Below are 7579 nucleotides of genomic sequence, written 5' to 3' on the forward strand. Positions count from 1 at the left end.
GTAGATGGTACTCCTCTAGTACTGCAACCAGGGAAGGGTTTCGCGACTCCGTTTCCACAATCAGAATCGGCGACAGCAGCAGCCGCAAAAGAAGGCTCTGCAAAAAGATATCAACAACTGGGTGTGAGAACTACTGCAAAAAAGAGTAATCATCAGTGGGTACCGCTACCGACCTCAACAGGCATTGCAAAAGGAGATGCAACGGTTTGGGCTAGAAATTGTGGCGCCGGGAGTGCCGGCAACACTTGCCACCTTAGTTATGCAACCAACCTTGTTGGAGAAAATCAAAGGATTGCAAATATCGGATGTATTTCTCCAAAAGGTGCGGGGCAAAGTTGAGAGCGGTAGTGCCGAAGATTTTGGCATTAGAACCGATAGCGCACTACGATATCGAGATCGTTGGTGCGTGCCCAAGGACGACGATCTTCAGAGGGCGATTATGCAAGAAGCGCATCAATCTCCCTATAGCATTCACCCGGGCGGCACCAAAATGTATCGAGACTTGAAATTACATTATTGGTGGCCGGGCATGAAGAAAGACATAGGGAAGTTCGTGGCGCAATGTCTCACGTGCCAACAAGTGAAGACGGAGCGTCGATTTCCAGCGGAAAAATTGCAGAGTCTACCTATACCCGTGTGGAAATGGGAAAACATTGCAATGGATTTTGTGACAAGTCTGCCTAAGTCACAAGGTGGACATGACGCGATATGGATAGTTGTGGACCGGTTGACAAAATCAGCACACTTTTTGCCGATCCACACTACTTGGTCTGGCAACAAGTTAGCTCAAGTCTATATCGACGAGGTGGTGAGGCTTCACGGGGTTCCGGTATCTATTGTATCGGATCGGGACCCTAGGTTCACATCTCATTTTTGGAAGAGCTTACAAGATGCATTAGGCACGCGGCTCGATTTTAGTACGGCCTTCCATCCTCAAAGTGACGGTCAGTCGGAGAGGACAATTCAAATACTTGAGGACATGCTTCGAGCGTGTGTGCTTGACTATAAGGGCGGATGGCATGATCATTTACCGATGGCGGAATTCGCATACAATAATAGCTATCAAGAAAGTATTGCGATGGCGCCATTCGAGGTCCTGTACGGAAGGAAATGTCGCTCACCGATACACTGGAAATGTCGCTCACCGATACACTGGAGCGATGTGGGCGAGAAAATGGTTCTTGGCCCGATGTGGTGCGGGAGGCGGAAGAGAAAGTCCGCCTTGCCCGACAAAGGTTGGTGACGGCGCAGTCACGGCACAAGAGTTATGCCGACAAGCGGCGAAAGGATATCGAGTTCGCGGTGGGAGACCGCGTATTTCTAAAGGTATCGCCGATGCGGGGAATTAAACAGTTCGGTGTACGCGTGAAGTTGAGTCCCCGCTATATCGGACCCTTCGAGATTTTGGAACGAGTTGGTGCGGTGGCCTACAAGTTGGCATTACCACCGAGACTCGCGGGAGTACATGATGTATTCCATGTATCCCAACTCCGCAAGTATGTGTATGACCCAAATCATATTCTCTCGTATATACCGATAGAGCTCCAAGAGGATATGACTTATGAGGAGTTTCCGGCGTATATTGTCAACCGGGAGATGCGAAAGCTTCGGAACCGTGAAATCCCGTATGTTAAAGTTCATTGGTGCGAACACGATAACCGGGAAGAAACGTGGGAGCTCGAAAGCGAAATGAGGAAGCGTTATCCTCACCTCTTCAAGAATCCGAAGTGAGGTAAGAAATTTAAATTCCAATCTTAGTAGTTTCGCGGACAAAACTAAATTTTAGGGGTGGAGAATATAACATACCACATCCCTCGTAAATCGTGCTCAGTTCCGTCAAAACGAGCGGAACGCGGAATTGAATGAGTTAGAATGGACCCTGAGTGCATTAGAGTTCATAAACGGAGCTAAAAGGGACCCGAGAGAGCAAATCTGAAAATCTGGCAAAGTCCCAGATTTTGAGCTCTCGGGGACCGGTCCCTGAAGGAGAGATCGGTCCCCATACGCGTAGCCTGCCAGGAAGTCCTGAGGCATCCGGTCCCTGGTAGTGAGACCGGTCCTCGGGAGACCGGTCCCTGACGGGCAGACCGGTCCCTCGCTGCGCAACAGCTGAAAAACTCAAAAAAATTGGCTAAGTCCTAGAACACCCCCGTTCGGGAACCGGTCCCTGGTCGGGGAGACCGGTCCCCGAAGGCGAAAAGTGCCCAGTCTGGGCAGATCAATGGGAAACAAGTAGAGGGGCTTAAGTGCAATTGTTACAACACTTTATATACTGATCCCCTTCACTCCCACAGCAATTTTCACCATTCTCTCTCATTTCCTCTCTTTCTCTCTCTAGAACTTTTGCTCTAGGGCTTGGAGAAGAAGAAGAAGAAAAAGAAGAAGAAGAAGAAGAAGAAGCAAGGGAAGGTGGATTTGGAAGCTTTGGTAGGTTCTACAAGCTCTCCTACAAGAAGGACTTGGAGAAGCTTGGGCTAAGGTGAGTTTTGGTATGAATGAGTCTAGGGCTTGGTTTTGATCCCTAAGATTTGGAGTTTTGGATTGTTTTTAGCCTTGGAAACCCTCTATTGACCTTGACACCATGAAATCCATGGTTTACTTGAGGAGCTCTTATGGTGAATCACTAGGGCTCATGGTAGATGCCCTAGGGATGGTTCCAAGAGTCTAGAAACCTTACTAGAGTGCTTCTTAGATGATCCTAAGCTATTGTTTGCTTAGGGTTGGGGTCGATTCATGGGGAAACCCTAAATGACAATATTAGGGCTTGAAAATTGGAGCTTTTGCCCTAAGATTTTTCGGGGACAAATTGACCCATGGAAACCTAATTGGGGGTGTCCTAAACGTGTGGGACAACTCCGTTTAACATTACGAAAATGTTTGGGAGTAGTTCATATGTATAGGGCCTAATTTGGCACCATTTCGGGTTGTAGGACGCGGAGCCGGCGTTCGTAGCGTTCAGGAGTCTTCACATTCTACACCCACCCGATTATTAGAGGTGGGGGGTGCATGCCAGAATCGTTGGATTCCCCTCTATGTCTATTTCTCTATTCTTGAGCATATGGTTGTTTATTCTTTCATGCATATTAGGGTTAATTCATATGTGAACTTTGGTTGTCTTCATTATGTTTATTCCAAGTGTATTTGAAAATAGAGAGAAATGGAACCATAATGGACATGTGTTATTGAACCCTAGGAATTGCATGATAGTGGGACTTGGACTTAGCACAAGTAAACAAATGGTGACAATGACAATAGAGAGATAGATTAGCTTGAATAAATGGATGTTAAACATAGACTTAACTATAGTGGCATTGTGATGAGGTCGACTAGAAAGTGACATGAGAACATAGGTAGAAAACCTATTACAAAAGTGGCATTGTGACAAGTGGCTTAATATCCCCAACGCGGGGATTTGATCGACACACATAATAAGTCTTGGCTTGAGGGAGGTCGCTCCTCCTCAAGCGGTGTGTTTCCGGAAATCGACACCACAGGGAGCGAGGTCCCTGAAGACGGTCCCTCGGGTCGGTAGTGCTTGGAGCCTCCCCGGTGAAGAAAGGGATTTTGGGTTATGAGTTTTTGGGGTTAACAAGCTTAACCGGTAAGATTGGTGTAATACACTGGATCTTAGCAAATCGCAAGATTCGAGTGTTTGATCTGTGTTTGGAGCTTTCCCACAGTTTTTGGAGGGTCGTTGATAGTGTCCCGACCCCTGGCACGCATCCCGAGGATGTTGGAGTGGGACTTGGCACCAAAATTCTAAAATCGGGATTTTTGGACAGCTCTCGGGTAGCCTGCAGCAGGGCTTGTACCGGAACAAGACTGGCCTTGTACCGGTACAAGGATTGATGGTTGTACCGGTACAGCCATTGGGCTTGTACCGGTACAGAGCCGCAGACCACGCGACCCGAGCCTCGGGTTTGCAATTTCGTCGGCCTTGTACCGGTACAAGAGCCCGTGTACCGGTACAAGGAGGCAGTTTTCGTGCAGTTTGGTCTGCAGGGGGTTTTTCGCGATTGTGGGCTTCTTATAACAGCACCCACGCCCCTTAGGGCTTTTTTTGTGCTGGAACCATAGGAGGAGAAGGTGAGAGGAGCTCCACCTTGCTCCACTTGGATTTGATCTCCATTTTTGATGGTTTTGGTGGATTAATCCTTTTCCTTTTCTCCTTTTTATGCTTCTCCACCATTGTTGATGGCTTAGAGCTTGGAGAGGAGCTTGTGGCTGAGGAGATCTCCCACCCCACTTGGATTGGAGCTAAGTTTGGAGCTTCTTGAGAGGTTAGAGACTTGATTTCTCCCTTTGATCCTTAATTTATTGGATTTCTTGAGATGAAACCCTAGATTGTGATATTAGGGTTTATTTTGGGTATTTTGAATCTAGGGCTTTTGAAGCTAGATTGTGTGGATTAGAGGCTTCCATTAGGTTGGATTGGATGAGCCCTAGCTTCATTTTGGAGCTTTAGAGGAGATTTTTGCACTAGAGGTGAGTTTTCCTCACCTATGCTTGATTAGCTTAATGATTGAGCTATTGATGGTTCGTTTCGTTCGTGTGACGCATGTTTCTCTACCTCTAGGGTACTAGGAGACTAGAGGACACCCTCGTTGGAGCGCACGAGGAGTTTCGTTGCCATCGGTGGGTTTGGCTTCGGGAAAATGGGGCGAAATGACCCCTATGCTCTTTCTACTTATTGTAAAATATTTTTAAGTTCATTTCTATGCTAAATGGGATTTATATGAATATTAGAGCACTTAAAATGCATGTCTTGTGTAATATGAAAAATTTCACTTTATAGTAGAGCTATATGAGTAGAAGGCATGCATATGGGAAAAGTGTTTATTTTGCAAGTGAAAAATACATCTCTTATGAGGATTATGACTTGGAATATGTGCTTTGGAACATAGTTGCCATGTTTTGACATAGAAAACAAGAGTGTCATAAAGGGGCACTCGAAACTAGTGAACTATGGAACTGCAACATAGAGATATATTGATAGGCCTTTGTACATCTGCTATATATATTCCATGTTAGAGACATGATGACATAGAGATAGGCCTTTGGGACACTCGATATATTCCATGTTATTAGACATGAGGACTTGGTACTTGCGACAGATCGTTTGACTACTTGCCATTGTGCTCATTCGCACATGCTTGTGAGGGTCGCTCCCTACAAGACGGCACTCCGGAGATAGCCATCGCGATACATATTCGCCGTGCGGGATTGGGCGCTGAAGTGGATTGCCGTAGGCCAGGCTCATTCCTAGGGTGGGGATGATGACTACCACGGGGCCATTAGGCTCGGCACCGGCCAGACAGCCTACGATTGGGTCTCAGGGCCATAGACAGCCTTCGGGTGGGTCTCTCAGATTGGGCAATATATATCCATTATGACATGTGGACAGATGATGACTTAGTGTACTACTTGGACATTGATTAGAATAGTAAACAACGGAACTTCACTATTTCACATTGTGAACATCATGATAGTTGGAGACATTTACTTTATGCATAGTTGCTTTCATACTTATGCTATTCATGCTAAGTAGAGATATTATGTCGTAGTAGGTTACATATTTACTTACCTGTCGCCTTTCTACTTTTATTGTCACTGACATCTTTTGTAGCTTTGGGCCTTGTGGTGCATGCACTGAAGTCAGTAATTGCCCACTGGGAACTATTTTTAATAGTTCCCATGCCCTCGTTTTATGGTTTCCTTTTCAGAGCCTTCGGCACCGGCGGAGGCACGGGATCGCGGCAAGGGTGTCGCGTAGCTAGCTCGCGGAGAGTTCTTTTGCGATAGGTGGTTACTCCTCTATTTCATATTTTGTGAAAGAGGGAGAGATTTTGTACCTTGTATAGAGAGACCACCTTGTACTCCTTTTAGCACTTGTTATGGGATTCCTGTTGTTTTTACCTTATGTTTTACTTAGTGAATTTACAGTTTTACCTTATCCTTTGTTGTAGCTTTTAGACACTTATTATGCTCTGATGCTCCTAGGTGTCTATTATTATTGCTTTTATTATTGTTGTTTTTAGACGCCTTATATGTTGAAGACATATGGCGGGTCTGGGCACGCGCCGGGCAGGCTTCCGCTGGGTCCCGGGGCGTGACAGATTAATTGTTGTTTTTAGACGCCTTATATGTTGAAGACATATGGCGGGTCTGGGCACGCGCCGGGCGGGCTTCCGCTGGGTCCCGGGGCGTGACAGATTAATTTGGTATCAGAGCCTAGGGTTGAGTCTTAGGGGACCTAGTAAACCTTAGGCCGGTTGGACTATAGGAAATAGGCTCGTGAGAGACGAGGTCTATTCGATTTGTAAGCGAAAGTATCTAGATTGGGTATCTTGAATAACTCTAGAAAGTGGAGTTAAATTGAAGTGTATAACTCCTAGCTTCGCGGAGGGTTACGTTGGCGGCCGACAACGTAACATCGGGAGTTAGTAGTGTAGAACACTTCCATACTTTCGCATGATTTGGGTATTGTTTATTTGAGCGGGAATGCGATAGCGTGGGTTTTTACTAACTTGCGCTTTTATGATGTTGTAGTGACGATGCCGATTACTCGCTCCCAATCTGCCGGAGCGGACAATGCGGCAAACTTCGAGGAGGTTGAGACCTCCGCTACCTCCGGATCCAGCGAGGTCCGTGAGTTTAGGGGCCAGCTTGCAGCCCTCACTGACTTGGTCACTCAGCAGGCGGAGGCGGCCCGACAGCAGACTGAGGCGGCGCGCCGACAGGAGGCGCGGATGAAGCGTCTGGAGGATCTACTTTTGCAGCAGACAGCAGCTTCTAGGGAGACGCAGGGCCCTACACCGCCAGCACCAGTTGTGGACGTTGCGCCGAGAGCGCCGTCCCCCGCGTCTAGTTCTTCGCGTGCGGCGCCTGCGGCCGTACCCCAGGAGGAGGTTTTGGTAGCACCGCCTGTGCAGAGGCCCCCGGTTGGAACAGCTTTCCCTACTTTGGTTGAGGGGGTGGAGCGAGATAGACTGATGGAGCGTCTCAATGAGTTCAGGAGGTGCAGTCCCCGAGTTTTTGACGGCGAGAAGGTCGACCACTGGATAGTGGAGAAGTGGTTGATGCATATGGAGAAGCTCTTTCGCGACACTTTCGTGGAGGAGAGGGACAGAGTTTGGCTCGCCACTCACCACTCACCACTTGGACGGCGAGGCCTACCGCTGGTGGTTGGACTTTCAGGAGCACCCCAGCACTGACTTGGCATCTATCACTTGGACGAGGTTCAAGGAGCTTCTTCTGGCGCACTACTTTCCGACCAGCGTCAAGAGGAAGATGGAACAGGATTTGCGCAGCTTGCGCCAGGGTGACAGGACTGTAGCCGAGTACGAGAGAGAGTTTTCTCGGCTTCTGCACTGCGTGCCCTTCGTCGTGCGGGACGACGAGGACAAGGCCCGCATTTTCGAGCGAGGGTTGAGACCGTCTATTTTTCGGTTCGTGCAATCCTCTAACCTCCAAACCTACCGGGAGGTGGTGGATCGCGCGCTCATCGTGGAGAGCGGCGCGACAGAGGTCCAGGAGCAGCGTGAGGCTAGGGACAGAGGGAAGGCCAAGAGGCCTGCGG

The 7579-nt window shown here is 48.1% G+C and overlaps 1 long non-coding RNA gene across 1 annotated transcript; it reads left to right on the forward strand.

Annotated features, from left to right (window-relative positions):
* Positions 1-4075: 4075 nt before the first annotated feature.
* LOC109705008 lies at positions 4076-5763 on the forward strand. The gene is made up of 3 exons (XR_002214571.1): positions 4076-4086; positions 4204-4280; positions 5724-5763. It is a non-coding gene; the product is annotated as an uncharacterized LOC109705008 (long non-coding RNA).
* The last annotated feature ends 1816 nt before the right edge of the window (positions 5764-7579 follow it).

Source organism: Ananas comosus, unplaced genomic scaffold (genome assembly GCF_001540865.1).
Source record: "Ananas comosus cultivar F153 unplaced genomic scaffold, ASM154086v1, whole genome shotgun sequence".
Classification (NCBI taxonomy): Eukaryota; Viridiplantae; Streptophyta; class Magnoliopsida; order Poales; family Bromeliaceae; genus Ananas; species Ananas comosus.